Source organism: Equus caballus, chromosome 25, assembly GCF_041296265.1.
Source record: "Equus caballus isolate H_3958 breed thoroughbred chromosome 25, TB-T2T, whole genome shotgun sequence".
Lineage (NCBI taxonomy): Eukaryota > Metazoa > Chordata > Mammalia > Perissodactyla > Equidae > Equus > Equus caballus.
Genome location: NC_091708.1, coordinates 23,474,238 through 23,492,419, shown reverse-complemented (window position 1 = coordinate 23,492,419; position 18,182 = coordinate 23,474,238). Strand labels below are relative to the sequence as shown.

At 45.4% G+C, this 18,182-nt stretch overlaps 1 protein-coding gene and 1 long non-coding RNA gene across 28 annotated transcripts in view; one reads left to right on the top strand and one right to left on the bottom strand.

The window, feature by feature from the left end:
- Positions 1-18,182, bottom strand: part of PALM2AKAP2 (PALM2 and AKAP2 fusion) — a 467,689-nt gene that overhangs the window by 120,164 nt on the left and 329,343 nt on the right. Inside the window, exon 1 of one of the 27 annotated variants that reach the window (XM_070251306.1) lies at positions 1,796-1,990. The exons of 25 other annotated variants lie outside the window; for them this stretch is intronic. The gene's annotated coding sequence lies outside the window, so the exon portion shown is untranslated. Of the gene's footprint in view, positions 1-1,795; positions 1,991-18,182 lie in introns of those variants that run through there. One more of the 27 variants, XM_014735957.3, reaches the window with a different exon arrangement.
- LOC138920780 (uncharacterized) lies at positions 2,040-17,660 on the top strand. The gene is made up of 3 exons (XR_011432566.1): positions 2,040-2,440; positions 15,798-15,921; positions 16,050-17,660. It is a non-coding gene; the product is annotated as an uncharacterized lncRNA (long non-coding RNA).

Below are 18,182 nucleotides of genomic sequence, written 5' to 3'. Positions count from 1 at the left end.
TTAAAGAAACAGAGTAAACGCCTTACCAGATAGACCTCATTTAGAGACACATTACTCTGAAATTTTATTGATCAATATTGGGGAGGCTGCCAGACTGGGAGAGTGTTTAATGAAATTGGGGACATTTCCGGCAAGAAAAGTGTGATGCTTAAGTGACTCTCTTTAATTAGAGCAAAGCCTAGGGGACACATCCTCTGGGATTACAGGGGTGAGTGATGGGTCTGTACTGATTCAGCCTCCAGGCGCCTGTGAACGTGCGTTGAGACGGAAGGGCGCTTCCTCTGAGAAGTTAACTTGCTGGCAGACAAAGATGTAGTATATAGAGAGATGTATAGAGTGAGGGGTGTGTGTATGTGTGTGTTAGTCTTTTTTCAAAGAGAAATACATTTGCGGGGGGTGGGGGAGGAAGCTTGTCCGAATTAACGGCACTGCGCTTAAAACTGCTACAGAGAAGAGTACAGATTTGTCAAAGCCTGACCACACAGCACGTCAGAGCCAAACTACTACCACCCCACGCGGGAAACTGACTTTACCGGGTCTGCAGAGATAACCCACCGCCTGTCTAAACGAGTCACCTCTCTCCCAGACACCCCCTTTTTGCGGACTGCGGAGGGATCTCCGGGGCTGGTGGGCGTCTTGCATCAGGCAGGAGCTCAGGAGCCCAGCCGCCTGGCCCGCTCAGGCGGGTCCAGCTCGCCGCCTCCCTCCCCTCCGCAAGCACACATCCTTTGCCTTCGGTTCTCTCCCGGCCACCAGCGCCACTGTCCCCGGCCCGCCCAGCCTCCCTCCGTGGGTTCGCAGGCTCCCCGCTCTCAAGGACTCTGATTCAGTCCCCTGACCTCCACTACGTTTCTCTAGAATTTCTCAGGGCCGCCAGCATCTCCACGCTCCCATTCCTGCGGGCTTGCCACCTCCACCGGGATTACAGGCGGTTTGCCCAGCACTCACCACCACGATCCGTTCCTTCGATCCCCTTTAGGGATCCAAAGTGTTGCCACAAAGGAGCCAAAGAGACGTATCCTCTAGCTTTACCCGGGATAAAACACCACATCCTAACAGCTGGGGTCCCAGACTCAGGCCAAACTTCCAGGCTCAGCTCGGACCCGGACCCCCCTCCCTCCCCGTGCAGAAGGGGCCGCTCCCTCCTCCCGCATCATCTCCTGAGTTCGGCTCTCCGGACCCCAGTCCGAAAAGCCTCCAGCTGGTCGAGGACCCGGCCCTCCCTGGCCTCAGTCTCCCTGCAAAGCTCCTGACTTCCGAAATCGCCGCCAGCGCTGCCATCTAAGGAGGCAGGACCCCCGCCTTCCTTGCGAGCTGGAACCGGCGGCTCATCCGCCACGGCTCCCGGGTCTGGAGAGGCGGCCGCGGCCGTTTGATGTCCACTGCTTTTCCTACAGCCCAGCTCGCACGGGCTCTCTCTCTCTCTCTCTCTCTCTCTCTCTCTCTCGATCTGTGTATGTGTGTGTGTTGGGGTTGGGAGAGGTTCCTAAGTTTATTTTTAAGGCATATATAAGTGAATAAGTATTGAATAAAGCAGCTAAAGGCTTGGCCCTCCCCCAAACCTAGGAATTCAAAGCCACATGGCCACAGCCCTTGCTAGCTAGGCCACCTCCCCGCAGTCACTCATCTAGGTAAGGACCATAAAAGCCCTTTAAGTCCGCAGTGCTTCCAAGAACTCCCCAGATCTCGAGTCCCTCCCGGGCCACCCTTTCCCCCAGCCCGGGGTCCCAACTCCAGGAGGGGGCCCGCGGGACATGGTGTCCGGGACCGCCGCGCCCCAGCTTGGGACACCCACCTCTTGGCGCCAGATTCCGGGGGCGCAGTCCTCAGGCTCCGCTCCAGCGCGGCGCGGCCACTGCCTCCTCCTTGGGGCGTCCGAGACACTCGGGGGAAAAGCGCGCGGCAGCCCCGGGCTGGGGCGAGCGCATCTGCCGAGAGCCGCGGCCGCCGGGCGCGCTGGAGGGCTGGGAGCGCCGCCCGCCGGCCCCCGGGACCCGCCCCTTCCCCGCCCCGCTCCCGGCGCCCGGCGCCCGCGGCCCGCCCCTCCGCTTCCACATCCCCTCCCCAACCACCCTCACTTCTCTGTGGCTTTGGTGGAATCTATGCACAAACCAAGAAACCAAGAAAGGAATGAATGGATAGATTGGATGGATGGATGGAGAGATGGAGGGATGGAGGGATGGAGGGATGGAGAGATGGGGCAAGTCAAGATGTTTCCTAACTGAGGAGAGGGCTCTGTGTCTGGGCATGTGGGCTTGTGTTAGCGCACGGGTGGGCGTGTCGGCGCGCGTGCATGTGGACGTGTGTGTTGGTGTATCCATACGAGTATGTGGAAGCGTGTGGGTGCGTGTGCGCGCTCACAACGCCAGGAGCTGCTGAGTGCCTACCCGAGGGGGGAGAGAGTCCCTCATTCTTTACCCAGCACCACGACTGCCCCCGGGTAAGTAGGACCGTTGGGCGCGGTTGGGAGGTCTTTGTGACAGGGACGGGCTCTCCGTGTGTTTGGGGCCCCTCCCTGATGTAGGCCAGAGGCTGAGGTGTGGAAGGGGTGCTTCCGGCTCACAGGCTCGCCAGAGCCTTCACGCTGCCCTCCAGGTTGTGGCAGGCGGTGGCCTGGTGTCAAAGCGCCGCGTGCGTTAACAATGCCAGCGGTGGGGAAGGAGGCCGCTGATACACCGCGTGGGGCTCGGTTAGGCGGGCGGCCAGCCATCCCTCACTCCCCAGCTGTCTGAAATTTCAGTCTGTAATCCCCTCCCCCACCATGAATATTTAACTAATGTTAATGACCCTTCGAAAATGGACCGTCTAGAAATCCTGAGAGAGGACAGAGAGATGCACCCCACACAGAAAACAGCCTTTTAAAAAAGCAAAATCTTACTCTGCACGCTCTCTGCAGAGGAAAATAACACAAAGTCCGACTTTTTGATTCAACTTTCCACTAGGCATGATCAGGGTTTGCCTTTTCCCAGTGATTCCCTCTCTCCAGCTTTGCAAGCCAGAGGCCCTTACTCTCTGAGTTTCCATCTTCAATTGGCCTGCTTCTTTCTGAACCGCTGGCCAAGGTCCTGGGTCCTCTTATGAGAGTCAATTCTGCATTCCAAACGCAGCAGGGAAAGACAACCGCCAGGGGCTGGTTCTTCTTTCCTAATCCACAGAGGTCCTTGATTTCCAATACAAAGAAACGATCTGTTCGAGAATTGCCCAGAAAGCCTGTCCACGCTAATGACACAGGGAAAATAACGCCCTTCCAAGAAAAGGCTTCTTTCCTGGCCTGAGATTTATTCACACCTTTACTCAAGAGGGATTAAAGGCTTCAGTGGAGACATCAGCTGTTCTCCTCAGGGCTCCTGAATGTCAATAGGCTTCTTTTTTTTTTGGCATTTAGGAATTGTTTCGCCAGGTTTTTGGATGTTTGTCCCCTACACTCTTGAATTTCAACAGAATTTACTGACCAGCAGCAAGAGATTTCACGGCTTCACCCTCAATCAATTTCTTTCCTGTTTTCCTTCCTTCCTCTCTCCCTCCCTCCCTCTCACTCTTTCCCTCTCTCTTTCTTCCTTCCTTCCTTCCCTTCACATCACTGACTTAAGGAGTTAAATATTCGTGTGCCCTATATCATGATCTATTTTTAACATTTTACCATCAAGTGAAAACCTCACATTGAAATGAGCGTGTCTGGGTACACTTATTTATTTATATAGACCATGGTCTCTCCAAGGAAAGAGTCCAAAATTACAGCAGAGGTGAGATTTTATAAATAGTATGATGGCAGGTGCGCCATCTCTCTTTCTTCATATGTTCCTAAATTAGAATAAGCATAAAGTTTACAAATAAAATTTGTTTCATTATTAGAAAGAGTACAGCAATTCACACTGGCTTTCTTCTAAGTTACTTCTTTCCTAAAGCAACGCCAATGTAAATATTGACATTATTTTAATATTAATTAATATTAACTTTCTGTTAATATAAAAAAAATTCTGGTATATCCTACCAAAAACTACTGAGAATATTAATTTAGGAAAAATGTGTGTTCAGTAGATATTAATTTACAACAACATTTCCTTTTCTTCCATCTTATAAGATATTAGAGAGGTAGCTATGATTAAATTAAACATTTTTAATATAAAAGGCTTGGTACATATCAGGTGCTCAGAAATATTTGTTTAATTTGTTCAGTGAAAACCATGCAAGGGTATGAACAACTGCAGGTGAAAGTAAAAACTGTTTTTAATTAACATTTTCTCATTTATTTTCCCCCAGCTCAGTGGTTCTCAATCCAGGGTGATTTGACACACCTCCTCCCCCCCAGGGACACTTTGGCAATGTCTAGAGGCCACTCAGACTGTCTTAATGGGAGGGCTTGCTACTGGCATCTAAAGGATAGAGGCCAAGGATGGTGCTTAACACCCTAAAGTGCACAGGACCCCCCCCCAAGTGACAAATGATTGCCTTGTCCCAAATGTCAACAGTGCTGAGGTTGAGATATCGTGCCTTGGACTCAAAGCCGGTACCAAGGACCACAGATAGCAGAACCACCTCTGTGCTTACTAAAAATGCAGACTCCTGCTCCACTTTCTCTACTAAGTCAGAATCTCTGGGGCAGGGCTAGAGAAATTGTTTTCACAGCTCCCAGGCGATTCTTAAGAAGGTGGAAGTGAGGGGCCGGCCCGGTGGCCCAGCAGTTAAGTGCACATGTTCCACTTCAGTGGCCCCGGGTTTGTGGGTTCAGATCCCAGGTGCGGACACGGCACCTCTTGGCAAGCCATGCTGTGGTAGGTGTCCCACATAGAAAGTAGAGGAAGATGGGCACAGATGTTAGCTCAGGGCCAGTCTTCCTCAGCAAAAAGAGGAGGACTGGCAGCAGATGTTAGCTCAGGGCTAATCTTCCTCAAAAAAAAAAAAAAATGAAGGCAGAAGTGTGAGAAACACAGGAGATGGGAAAGGCTGGCTTTACCCAGTGCGTGCTTATGGGTTCATCACATCGTATGTCTCTTGACATGATAATGGTTATTACAGCTGAGAATATTTTATGAAAGAAGCACATCTAGTCTCCTAGACGCACTTTAGAAGCACATTTGAAGCCAATAAAAGGCTACGAATTCTGTGAAAAAACCCTAGCTGGGATGTGTAAATGTTAAATGCTCCCAAAGGCGCTACCCATCCAGGACACAAAACCTTCCACGGAAATTTTGCTTGGCAGGAGAGGAGATCAGAATTTCTCTCCCTATGGCTGAGGTGTACGTTTTTGCTCATGTCGCCTCTGCCATGCTGCCAGCCCACTTTAAACCATGCCCCTGAGTAAGAGTGGCCTCCAGGGGACTTAAGAAATAGAATGTACTTATTAGAGAAACACCAAAAGTAAAGGTTAAGTGTCTGGGAAAGGAGTCGGCCTAGACACAGACTGACAAAGCCTCTTCTTTCTCTCTCCCCAAACTGAGCAAAATGAACCAAATTCAGCAAATAATGGTCTAGCGGTAGCCACACACCCCCAACCTTAGAGTAGAAGCTGAAAAAAAGACCTGTGAGTGGCTCAGAGAGCTGATCTGAAGCCTGAAGGAGGGGCCAAGAATGGCCCGTCATAAAAGAGAATTTGCCATTTCCTCCTTCAAGCAAGGAGAAGAACCAAAAAGCACCAGCTGAGTGTAATCCTCAAGTGCTAAATGTGCCCCACAGAAAATAAAGGTTTGCTAGAAAAAAAGAGTAAGAGGGAAAAGCAAACAAAATCGACACTAAAAAGGCTAGCCCACATCAAACCAATAACCCTAATCTGTGGGGCTTTCCCCGCCAAGCACTAAGTGAGGTCATTGGAAAATCAGGAAAAATTCCCAATCCCAAGGGCATCCCCATGGGACCAGATGCCCCATTGTAAATCCAAGAGAAGAAACAAACTGGGGGAAATATTTGCAACATATATAACAATGCGTGACTGTCTCTAACATGTGAAGAGTTCTTACAAATCAATAAGAAAATTGAAGAAAATTACCAACTACCTAATAGAAAAAACAAGCCAGTAGTTTATAGATAAACAAGTACATCTGGCCATTGAACTTATAAAAACATGCTCAAACTCTTCATAATGAAAGAAATGCAAGCGAAAATATTGGGACAATATATTTTGCCTGTGATATTGGTAAACACATAAAATACAAGTATTAGATATTGTTGGTGAGGGAATGAGGAAAATTAAGTGATTGCACTGTTGATGGGAATATAAATTCACATTAATAAATAGATAAATTTGGAAGACAATTTAGTGATCTCTCTTGAGCTAAAAAATGCTTAGGGGCTGGCCCTGTGGCTGAGTGGTTAAAGTTCTGCGTGCTCCACTTTGGCAGCCCGGGGTTCGCGGGTTTGGATCCCGGGTGTGGACCTACTCCACTCATCAGCCATGCTGTGGAGGCATCCCATATACCAAGTATAGGAAGATTGGCATGGATGTTAGCTCAGGGCTAATCTTCCTCAAGCAACAAAAGAGGAAGATTGACAATGGATGTTAGCTTAGGGTGAATCTATCTCACCAAAAAAAAAAAAAAATGTTTATACACTGTTCAAGTGCAATTCACTTTTGGAATTCAGAAGCCTATAAAACCTATGGAGTCAGATGAAAGATTGGGGTGATGAGGAGGAGGCAGTGAATGAGAGAGTCCTGATCACAGAGCGGGTCAACAGAAAGAGAATGACCAATAGACATTTTAAAGTTGTTTGCTGGGGCCTGCCCCGTGGCCGAGTGGTTAAGGTCTCGCACTCTGCTTTGGCGGTCCCGGGTTTCGCCAGTTCGCATCCTGGGTGCGGACGTGGCACCACTCATCAAGCTATGCTGAGGCGGCATCCCACATGCCACAGCTAGAAGGACCTACAACTAAAAATACACAACTATGTACTGGGGGGCTTTGGGAAAAAAAGAAAAAATAAATAAAAATAAATAAATAAAACAAATAAAGTTGTTTGCTGTGCTATGTTGTAAGCCCTTCTGGTAACCCCTAGACCACTTAGAACGGCATTTGTTTGGAGAACCAAAAGCAAGGGGCTTGTATGAGGGTTGGTACAGGGTGGATATCAGGCAAGATAGATGTGAGATTAAGAATTCAGACAAAATAGGAGATCAGAACAAGAGGTGACCAGGAAAACTAACCCCACCCGACTTGAGTTAGGCCCTTGAGTTAAATACTCATAAAAATAGTGGGGTGGGCACTGGACAACCTCCAACACTTTGTCTGTAGGCATTCGAGTAATTTACAAGTCCTGCGGGCTGCCGGACCTGGGAGAGCCGACCAGCTCAGTGCTAGGATTCCCACAGATCATTTGCTGGCTTTCTAATTCAAATAGTGGTTTTACCCTATTCATCTGGATGTTTTATATGTTCGTGGATTTCCCACTTAAGACCTTTCTCCACTGATGTCTGATTCTTATTTACGGGTAAAAAGTTCATCTCTAGATAATGTGGCTTTTTCATAGAAGAGATGATCCATCCTTTGACTGTTTTAACCATCAACTTCCTGAATGTACAACACATAAGACTGACATGTGTCAGTCTATGGACTGTTTGTTTTGACTTATAGTTGGATTTTATCAAATTAAAAATACCCCTCTCAAAACCATCTCTTCTTTAAGGTCAGGTCTGGTTGCTGAGTGGTAGTCAGCTCTTAACACTTTGCAAATCAGTGTTTCCCAAGCTAGCTCACATCAAGAGTAGCTGGGAAATTGAAAAAACAAAAAAAAATCTGGGTTCATTTCCCTGGAAGATCTGGAGCCCAGGAATCTGCATTTGTTTAAACTTTCCACATGATCCTGTTACACAGCCTGGTTGGGCAACCATTTGGGGTGGACGCAATCATCCTTAAGGGAAGGAGAAAGCAGACAGACACAGAGACAGGGACAGCGTCAAATGAGAACCCTTGGCTCCTGGACTGTGTTTACTCTTGGCCTAGTTTGTGGTACCTGCCTTTCCCTCATTTCCTCTCCAGGGTCTCTGGCTTCCAGTGCCCAAGGAAGTTCCTTTCTTGCCTGTTTCACATTTATTTCCTTTCCCTGCATCCTCACACGTGGCCTCTTCTTTGCCAAATCCTCTGACATAAGGAAAGGGTGACCTGATTACCTTCACCCCGGCCACTTGAGACTCTTTTTACAAAAGACCTTTGAAAACACTCCGAACATTGCAAAACCAGAGCAACATTCGCCCATCTAATTGTTTTCATTTTGTCCCACATTACAGCTGCACTGTGTCTTCCCTGCATTGACAAAGTGACATTGTGTCATCCAGATTGCCCCTTGTGACATACATTTAAACGGTACCATTACAAAGAAAAAGTCAAACACTATTCCAAACTAAGATTTTCAATGGGAAGCAGCAACATCAGGAAGCTCTGTGTTGGAAAGGAGGGAGGAAAATGGCTATTTGTGGAGGGGGAAGGCAAAGTGAAGATGGGGGAGAGAGCACAGAGGACAGAGTCCCTCTGGTGAGGGGAGCAGGAAGGCACAGATGTCCACACAGGACTACTGGGGTCCCAAACCTCTAGTTCCAGAGGCCCCAAAGCTTATGTGTTAATGACAAGAACCTACAGGTGTATTACTTTGGTAATTAACAACAAAGCTCTATGAGGCCCAAGTTCTTTGTTTTTTGGCTGAGAATTTTCTCTCATTTAACAACTGAAGCATGTAAAAAATCTCGTAAACACTCCAGAGTTTATGCCCTAATGGAGACACAGCATAAAACAAGGTGCTCTTTAAGCCTGTTATCAAAAACACAAAATATGCTGAATATACTTGGAATGTACCCAGCGTGTTCACAGATGGCATGCTGGGAAACAGTGCCCAACGTGGAGGACAGCTCTCCCCAAGTGAACCCAACGAATTGGTTTCTCATTAACGATCTGTGGTTTAAAGGCAAAACTACCTTTTTTCCAGTGGTGCTTAATTCCATTTCAATTGTAGGTAAAATGAGAATTATTTTTTAGTTTTTAAAAAGTGGGTCGGTAACATTTTTCCAGTAATTCTCAAGTGTTTCCCTCAGAACTTTTAAGTACAGGCTGTTAATTTATGAAAAGAACTATAAGGATTTTCAGTTATATTAGGTGGAAAAAAAGGCTAAATTTTGACATTTTATTTTATTTTCTTTTATTTTATTTGAGGAAGATTAGCCCTGAGCTAACATCTGCTGCCAATCCTCCTCTTTTTGCTGAGGAAGATTAGCCCTGAGCTAACATCCGTGCCCATCTTCCTCTACTTTCTATGTGGGATGCCTACCACAGCATGGCTTGCCAAGCGGTGCCATGTCCGCACCCAGGATCTGAACCGGTGAACCCCAGGCCACTGACGCGGAACGTGCGCACTCAACTGCTGTGCCACCGGGCCAGCCCCTTGACATTTTAAATTCTAATAATTCTGATGATCACAAAGGTAGTCTTTGCAGTAGTTTCTGACTCTCTCATCAAATGTTTTAATGCCGAGAATTACCCAATGAGAATATAGGCTTTTTTCTTCTACAATATTGAACATATTAAATTGTATATGCTAATGTTAATATAAGCTCACTGAATATGATCGGGGAATATAGGAAGGCACTTGAAGTTTATTTACGCCAGAGTAAGTTAATTACTTACCTAAGTAACCACAAAGATTATAAAGTGTTAAGATCATTTAAATACAAAAAATGTTAATAGCTTCCTCTACAGCATATTAAAAGCTTCTGTTAGGGTGGGATTATGGCAAATGAAATCACTTCAGAAACCACAATAGCTTATGATAAAGTCAGCTAAAGCATCTGTACCCACATTATCTGCAAGGGTTCTCTAACTCCTTAAGTAAACACCTCTGCCTTCTCTCTCTCTCTCCTCCTTCCTTCCTCACTCCCTCCCCGCTTCCTCCCTCCTTTCCTTCCTTCCTTGTTTCCTTCCTTCTTTCCCTGCCCACCTTCCTCCCTCCCCACTTTCCTCCTTTCCTTTTCCTTTTACATCACTACCTAGTTAATTTTCAAAGCAGGCATTGCAAACTCAAATACCTTAAGAAACCCGACAGAGAGCATAAATGAGTAAAGCTGCCGGTATCAGAAACAGTTTGTGACTCTTGCAAAGGACTCAGGCTTTGAGGAGCCGAGTGGCCCACTGCTAAGTAATTTATAGACTGGTTGAGATAAGATAGGCAAGCACAGAGAACTGTGTGTTTAGATAGACGGACGGTTGCCGCCGCTGCCCTGTTTTGTTTTTTGTTTTTTTAAAGATTTTATTTATCCTTTTTCTCCCCAAAGCCCTCAGGTACATAGCTGCATATTTTTAGTTGTGGGTCCTTCTAGTTGTGGCATGTGGGACACCGTCTCAGCATGGCTTGATGAGCAGTGCCATGTCGGCGCCCAGGATCCGAACCAGCGAAACCCTGGGCCACCAAAGCAGAGCGCGCAAACTTAACCACTCGGCCACGGGGCCGGCCCCTGCTACCCTGTTTTATGTGAGTGTTTTCTGTATTTGTTTGGGATGGGTGAGGGCATATCATGTCCGAGACATGAGAATTAGAGCTAAGAGGAAAATTACGCATCACCCAAGCGGCCTTCCTCATTTTATAGCATAGCTGAGTGTCAGTGAAAAACAGGGTCTCTGGAGCCAAAGGCCTGGGTTCAAATCCTGATCTGCCACTTATTAGCTGTGTGACTTTGGGAAAGTTACTCAGCATCTCCATCCCTCCAAATCTACACCTGTGAAAGGCAGACCATGAGCACAGCTACCCTATATGATTGTGTGAGCTGATGAGATCATCCGTGTAAAGCTGTAAGCTCAGGGCCAGCTACAAAGCAAGAATTCTATGTTGGTTATTATTTGTGAAGCAAGGGAATCCTACATGGGGGATGGCCTTGCACAGAACCACCCAGCAAGACGGGGTCCAAGTCAGGACACAAACCCAGGCCCAGTTCAGGCCGAATTTCTTTCCTGGAAGCTTGCTTTCTTTGGTATTTTTATTATTTCTAAAGAAAACAATAAATAATAACAATTACATGGGATGGTGAAGGTAAGGCCTGCTTAATTTGGTTTTAAGGCCAGGGTCAGATCTATGGCCCACCTCTGGCGGCCTTGGCAGTGAGGCCAGACAAGGGCAGAAGCAGTGGTTACCATCAGTGTAGGCGGCCCAGGCACCTGGGATGGCTGTGGTGTCGGTGTGGATATATGTCCACCTTCTCTGTCATAGTATCCTAGAAATATTTTCCTCTCAATCTGGTTGTCCCAGGGTTTTTCTCTGAGTTCTGTTAAAGCCTCCAGCCACTTCTCCGTATTCTGGAATATTTTGCAAACAGAGGATGCTGCCACGGACCTGAATATCAAGGGGGAAGTGAAAGGTCCACGTTGACAAGCATGTGCGCTGTGGTTCGTGGCCACTCACTGAGGAGAGTCCCTTCCAGGCACTGGATCCTGCAGGCCTGGTTCCTACAAGAGTGGGGCTCCATCTTATCCCAGGGCGGGAACTGTGATGTGCGGAAATGAGCAGAGTCAGTGTCCACACCGCCTGACCCCTGCTCCCCAATTCTTCTAGCCTGAGCATTACCCACTGCTTTCGTTTGGTCTGCCTTGGCATCACATGGTCTGCCCTGAACCCACCAGCTCTTTAACCTCTTCTACTCATACTCTGCTCCTTACCTGGAAAGCCCTTCTCACCAGCTACAGCCTATCCAACTCCTCCCCTTCAAGGCCTCTCACTCAGCCTGCCCCCCAAGGCTGCTGTTCCCTGGGGCTCCATCCACTATCTTCTTCTCCCATATTCTCATCATCCTGACCCTCCCCTGAGTAGAGATACTCTGCTGAGTGCACCCCGGAGTCCTACCTGGAGCTCAGCATCTTCCCTTCGAGATCCATCAAACCCACATACTCCAACCAAACGCCTTACTGCCCCTCCACCCACTCATCTTCCCTGTATTTCCTGACTTAAGGGTCCCACAATCCCTGTGGTCAATTCCGTCCACTTCCTCACCAAGTCACTGTGGTCCCTCTTACTGTCCCCCACGGCCTCTGCACAGGCCATCCTTCCTCCTTTCTTCCTGGACCATTCGATGGCCCCTTAACAGATCTCTGCCTTTGGCCTCTCCTCCATCCTGTCCGCCTTTCACAATGCACCTGAGTTAGCTTCCTAAGCCAATCTCCAAAGGTTCCTCTCGCCAAAATTTAAATCCTTTATCATTCAATCATTCACCCTTTCAACAAATATTTGCTAGGATCCTACCATGCATGAGGCACCATTGTAGGGGCTGGGATGCGGCAGCGAGCAAAGGCAAGGGCTTTCCCTCTCTCTCCCTGGAACCACCGGGCCTGGAGGTGGCATGGGTGTTCTTCTTGCTGCTCCTTCCAGACTACTGTCCTCCTTTCTCAATAAAATCCCCTTCCTCATTACTTAAACATTTTAGCACCTGTCACTTTCTCCAGTCATTCTCTCTCCAGCAACATTCTGATCAGAAATCATTACAATAAAATGTTCTTTTGAACTGGTTCAAAAAAGATCCCCATTTGATCAGTTTTCTAAGAAATATCTTTTCAAAAACAAAGTACCAACTCACCAAAACAGCCATTTTTTTTTTTTTTGCTGAGGAAGATTCACCCTGAGTGAGCTAACATCTGTGCCAATCTTCCTCCACATTTTTATATGTGGGATGGCTGATGAGCAGTGTAGGTCCATGCCTGGGATCCAAACCTGTGAACCCAGGCCACTGAAGCAGAGCAGGCAGAACTTAACCATTATCCCACAGGGCCAGCCCCAAAACAGCCTTTGAAAGTACATTGGGTAGAGTAGCTCTTGAACTTTTAGGTAAAAAAAAATTGCACTTTTAAAACACTAAACAAATTAGATTTTCCTGTAAAGCAATTTCTAAGAAGAATTTAGGGTTTCATATGAAAGGATCACATTGACCCTTAAATTTCTAACATTCACCATGGGTGGCTTCAATTGGCCTTTCCTTTTTCTCTCCTATTATCAGTGGCCTTCTTCTCTTTAACGCTTTAATCACAAACACAGCTCTTTTCAGACATGTCACTTGTACAAAGAGTGTGTGGCTTGAAAGTAATTGATTCCCTCCACGGGGAAAGCTCTCTGGTCTTTTCTTTGCTGTGGATCTCAACTCCAAGAGAATGGCTACTTGTGAAGTTAACTGGCTCAGCAACTCTCAAGAAAAGGAAGAGCACGTTTGGATCACAGGCAAGACATGGTCTGGCATCACGGTGAGGAGGATATGCACTAGAGGCCAGACCCTCACTCCTCCACTAACTCCAGGTGGGACCTTCCGCAGTTTACCTCCCTGTGCCTCAGTTTCCTAGTCTTTAAAATGGGGACAGCTATATAGTACTATATATGCTACAGAGCATGGGTTTGTGGTCAGCATTGGATGAGATAATGCTTATAGAGGCCATAGAACCCACCTTTTAGATTCTCAGCAGATGTCAGCTACTTGACATTATTAATCCGTGCCAGTCTGCGGCTCTGTAACTTCCCTGTGGCCAGTCCAAAAAGCCAGAGTAATCTTAAATCAGATCTGTTCTTCATTAATTTCTTCTCCTAGAGGATCATAGCTAGTTTCCTGTCATTACATTTTAGTTAAAATAGTTTCCCAATTGTAAAAGAAATACTTACTCATCGTATGGAAAACAATAAACTGTGGGCTCTGGAATATTCCAACCATGACTGAATCCTGACTCCACCCTTACAGATTTCATGACCTTGGGGAAGTCACTTACCTTCTCAGAGCATCGATCTCTCCATCTGCTGCACAAATGGGACAAGTAAGGGTACCTATCTCAGCGTTTAGTTGGAAAAGTTAAATGAAATAACACAGTAAAGTAACATAGTGGCCTTAGTGAATGAGGGGGCCAAGAAGGGAGTGGGGGCAAGGAGGGAGGAGGCAGATAAAGAAGGAGAGAAAGAAGCACAGAAGGAAGGAAGAGAGAAAAGGAGGAAGGAAGAAGGGTGAGCAAGGAGAAGAAAATAGGAATGATGGGCCAATGGCTATTATAGGATAAGAAAGTTTGATAAAATCCACATGGAGGAAAAAGGTTTATTTTAATAAACTGTCAAATACTATGAAAAATGCTTAGAAACAGGATGCATTTTTTTATTTGAAAAAGAAAAAGATTCTTTGCTTCGCTTGCAATGTCCTTTCTCTTAAGAGGGATTTTCCTATGTCACTCATGGGATAATCTTAATATAAACTGGAAAATTTTTTTCATATTTGGGTCTTGTTCATGTTTTCTTTGCAAGAACCAACATATTTAAAACACATTAAGAATAATAAATATAATGACTCAGTGGATGATGTTGGTCTATTTCTCAACTTAAATAAGCTTTTATTTTCAAAACTTCCAGGGGCTGGCCCCATGGTGTAGTGGTTAGGTTTGACATGCTCTGATTCAGCAGCCCGGGTTCACAGGTTCGGATCCTGGGTGCTGACCTACATACCACTCTTCAGCCATGCTGTGGCGGCATCCCACATAAAACAGAGGAAGATTGGTACAGATGTTAGCTCAGTGACAATCTTCCTCAAGCAAAAAGAGGAAGATTGGCAACAGATGTTAGCACAGGGCTAATGTTCCTCAAGCCAAAAAAGAGTAGGATTGGCCATAGATGTTGGCTCAGGGCTAATCTTCCTGAGCTAAAAAAAACAAACAAACAAAAAAGAATTCCAAAAGATTTATTGACATAAACTTGAAAAATCATCCTCAAAATTTGAATTTTTATTCAAATATGTTTAAATATAGTATGCCACATATAAGAGCATGCACCAACATTCAATGAGTTGATTTTTTACCTAAAAGTTAACAAATGCTGTGTAACATAGAAATGCAGACATCTTAGGAAAAATTAAAAAAAGAAACTGCCCCAAGCTCAGGCGTGGTAGGTATAGTGGCCTCCTAATAAATACTGCAGGACATCTGTATGCTGACTTCCTCCAGATTAATGAAAGGTCTATTTATTCACAGTAGGCCCAGCTTCCCTTATTTACTGAAGAGGCAGTTCTGTTTTATCATATTCATGAATCGCTGCAGTAGAATGATAATGAAAAATGTAATCAGAATGTTGATGGGATGAAGACCCAAGGGCAAGCCTGCAAAGCGACCAAATCTCTGGGACGAAAATCTAATCTTATCCCACCAGAAAACAACAGCTTTGCATTTGAAGAGCAGACGCAAACTGGACTACATAAAAGCTCCCTTATGGATCAGGGGCTGCGAGACCTCCTTTGTGTGTTTGCATACCAGCATCATCATTTTGTTGGACCAGGCAAAGTCATTAAGAGCAAGGACTGCCTGCTTAGATCTGGGTTCTGGGACTCCTTGGCTGTGTGTCCTTGGACCAGTTGCTTAGTGTCTCTGTATATTTTCTTCCCCTGCAAATTGGAGATACTCATAGTGTCCATCTCATAGGATTGTGGTTTTAAGAATTCAATAATATAATACCCTAAGGATCCAGGACAACACCTGGTACACAGAAAGTTCTCAATAAATGTTAGCTATTATAGTCATTATTCAGTTTTCTAAACTGAAATTCACTCAAAAACTCATCACGTTACAGATCAAAACTCAGAGTCTGAGCGTATGGAGAGGAGGCAGCTGATCCAACACCCTCCCCTCTGGCCCAGATCTCTTTGGGAGACGGTGTGGGGTTGTAGCTGCTGGTACCTTTTCCTTTTCAGAAATAGACATAAGAACGTTGAGCTGAAGGAAATGTCACATTCTTGTTGGCACATTTCTGAAGAAGCAATTTTTGCAATGGTAGTAAGCTCAAGTGACATCAGAACAGCCCAGCTCTTGGAATGTAAACCTATTTGTGTTTTGCAGCCTGTTCTCCTCGCCAATGAGTCAACCATCTCCTCCGAGCATGTTCTCTGTTGTTACATGCAATTTACACGTGTGTCATGATTTCCAACATGGTAACTACAAGCTTTCACTACGACAGAAAAAGGTAAGGGGGAAGGCCATTGAAGGATGGGTAGAAGAAAGAGATGGAAAAGGAAGGCATTCGATAATTCATCGAGAGAAGCACTAGATATTCACTTAAACAATCTTTTTATTTTTATTTTTCTGAGGAAGATTAGCCCTGAGCTAACTACTGCCAATCCTCCTCTTCTTGCTGAGGAAGACTGGCCCTCAGCTAACATTCATGCCCATCTTCCTCTTTATACGTGGGACGCCTGCCACAGCATGGCTTTTGCCAAGCGCTGCCATGTCCGCACCCAGGATCCGAACCAGCAAACCCCGGACGGCCGAGAAGCAGAATGTGTGAACTTAACTACTGCGCCACCGGGCCGGCCCTTCACTTAAACAATCTTAAGTGCTTATATACTAAAGCAAGAGCTTTCTGTCTATGAATCCAACGGATATAATCTGAAGGTTACGCTCAAGATTTATGAGACCTCTGTGATACCTGACTTGTTTCAGAAAGACAAGGCCTTTTGTAAATGGCCACGTGAATAATTTGTTTTCCAGGAATAACTTGTGACCATGCCAAACCCTCAAGGACATTAATGACAATTTATTAATAAATTAACTGGATAGGCAAATTGCTGCCTAAGTGAGAACCAGATTGGCAATGTTCCAAGAGCACCAAAGACCAACGGTTTCTGCCAATGGGTTCTGCGTTTGGTTTGCTTGCTTTAGTGCTATGGGAAGTCATAGACTTTGGTACGTGCAAATGAGCCCTGTTTCGAAGCTAATTAGATTGGGGCAGATCATTTATAAGAAGACGGGCTTATCTGCAAATGGGCCCTGACATCCACGCACAGAGACTATTTTAGAGTTTTATCATCATTAGTTGCTCCCACCACTAGAATGCTAGAAATGTGCATAGGAGGAAATGCACTGGTGTCTTCAGGAAATATTTGTGAGTGTGTCAGAACTTTTGCTGGGACTATTCAGGCCGGTGTCATCTATTTTAGGAGGAGACCACTCAGAGAGAGGGGAATTTTTCCAAGTACTAGAGTTGATAAAAGTGCAAAAATATTTCATCAACATTTTAAAAACTAGGATGATAAAATTATCTGCAGAAAATGAAACCAGGCCAATACTGTTAGCCCAGCCGAAGTGAAAATCCTAGAACAGGCTTCAGAAAAATGATAACATGCCCAGATTGAAGAAAAGCTTATTTTTTAGTTCAAGAGAAACAAACTGGGGGCAGAGTTTCCCATAGTTTTGAAACTGGGGGTCAAATTGTTTTAACTATACTCAGTTAGTTGTCTGTTTGCAAAAGTAGTTAGATAATGAATTACTAAAACCCACCCTATAGATAACATCTCTGATGCTTGGGTCACCATGGCAACAAGTGCTTAAGTTTTTCAGAAACTGAGAGTTGACTCCTTGTCCAGTTCAGGCTAGTGAAGACCACCGACTCATCAAGTTGGCCTGTGTGGATGAGGGATAGGTGACCCTTTGATGTCAAGAAGCTAAAAACTCCACCCCCAGATCATGCCAGTGCCGCCATTTTGTGCACATGTCCTATGAGGAGCCATGAACCTTGACTATGCTCGCACAATTCATCAATTACCTCACCTCTCCCTACCTCCAATCATCTATCTCCACTTTTCAGACCACCCTACACTTCATCCCACAAATTTTGCCCCAAACTTGGGTTAGGAGAGAGATTTGAGAGTGTTGCCCCGTGTCTCCTTGCAGATCAATCTCACAATAAAGCTGTATTCTTCTCTCAAAAGCTGGTGTGTGATAATTGGGTTTTTTAATACACATTGGGTAGAAGACCCCCATCTTTGTGTGGTAACATTTTCATTTGGCAGAGAAACCAATGAGGTACAGATCTTGACATGGGTCAGGTTCGGAAGCCTTTATTTCTAAGAAAAAAGTGTATCAGGAGAGGTCTGTTGATAGGTTATCAGTACATTATATGAACTGAAACTGTCTATGTGTCTGATTTAAAGTTTAATATAATATATATTCCTGTAATGAATAAAGTCATAGTAAAACTAAATTAAATTAAAAACCACAAATAATCCCAAACTACAATCAGCAAATGCATTAAGCAATTCCTTTCACCTCCTTTGCAACACCCCTCCTGCCTTTGGGCTGCTAGACTTAGCAAATTAAAATATAGGATGCCCCGCTAAATTTAAATTTTAGGTAATGATTTATTAGTATGTCCTATGTAATATTCGAGACATATTAATACTAAAATATTATTCATGGCTTATCTAAAATTCAAATTAACTGGCTGTC